At 38.9% G+C, this 647-nt stretch overlaps 1 non-coding gene across 1 annotated transcript; it reads right to left on the bottom strand.

Moving 5' to 3' along the window:
- Positions 1-207: 207 nt before the first annotated feature.
- Positions 208-279, bottom strand: TRNAK-UUU (transfer RNA lysine (anticodon UUU)). Its single transcript has one exon. It is a non-coding gene; the product is annotated as a tRNA-Lys (tRNA).
- Positions 280-647: the final 368 nt, after the last annotated feature.

Raw genomic sequence — 647 nt, 5'->3', positions numbered from 1 at the left:
ACCGACACCGATCCAATTTTTCCCTCTATATTCACAGACCTCAAAGTGGGCTGACAACCGTCAAGCAACCAACTTCGAGTGCACACTAACTCCGTGTGACTTAAATTGCGGTTTTCTGTTAACGAACAGTGACGTGTATTATGCAAATCAAGATTTCAGGTATAATTCCCTGTAAAGTTGATTTGAATAATTTCGAGGGAAAAATTGTTCCGGAGCCGGGTATCGAACCCGGGACCTTTGGTTTAAAGTACCAACGCTCTACCACTGAGCTACTCGGGAACTCTAACCGACACCGATCCAACTGTCCGTGCAGTTGTTGGTGTTCATCTTCAACGTTGCTTCTGCCCTCAGCAAACATTTTATGTCATTGCAAATCTTGTGCTCTTGATATCACTTCATTTCCAAAAGCCTTCCGAAGGCTTTAATAAGTTGTTATTGCATTATCACCACTTTCACAAGAACGCGATGTTATGCGATTTCATTGTATTGACGAGGAGAAAACACACAACTCCACTAATCAAGCAGAATCGTTGTTCTTTTTAATGATAACCAAATGTCTAAATTTAAATATGTGATATATTATCACTCGAATTTATTTTAACGTCATTAAATTATTCTGTATAGCATTCATCGTTTCGTTTCTTTTT

Source organism: Periplaneta americana, chromosome 9 (assembly GCF_040183065.1).
Source record: "Periplaneta americana isolate PAMFEO1 chromosome 9, P.americana_PAMFEO1_priV1, whole genome shotgun sequence".
Lineage (NCBI taxonomy): Eukaryota > Metazoa > Arthropoda > Insecta > Blattodea > Blattidae > Periplaneta > Periplaneta americana.
The sequence above is the reverse complement of the archived record's forward strand: the minus strand, read 5'-3'. Positions and strand labels throughout refer to the sequence as shown.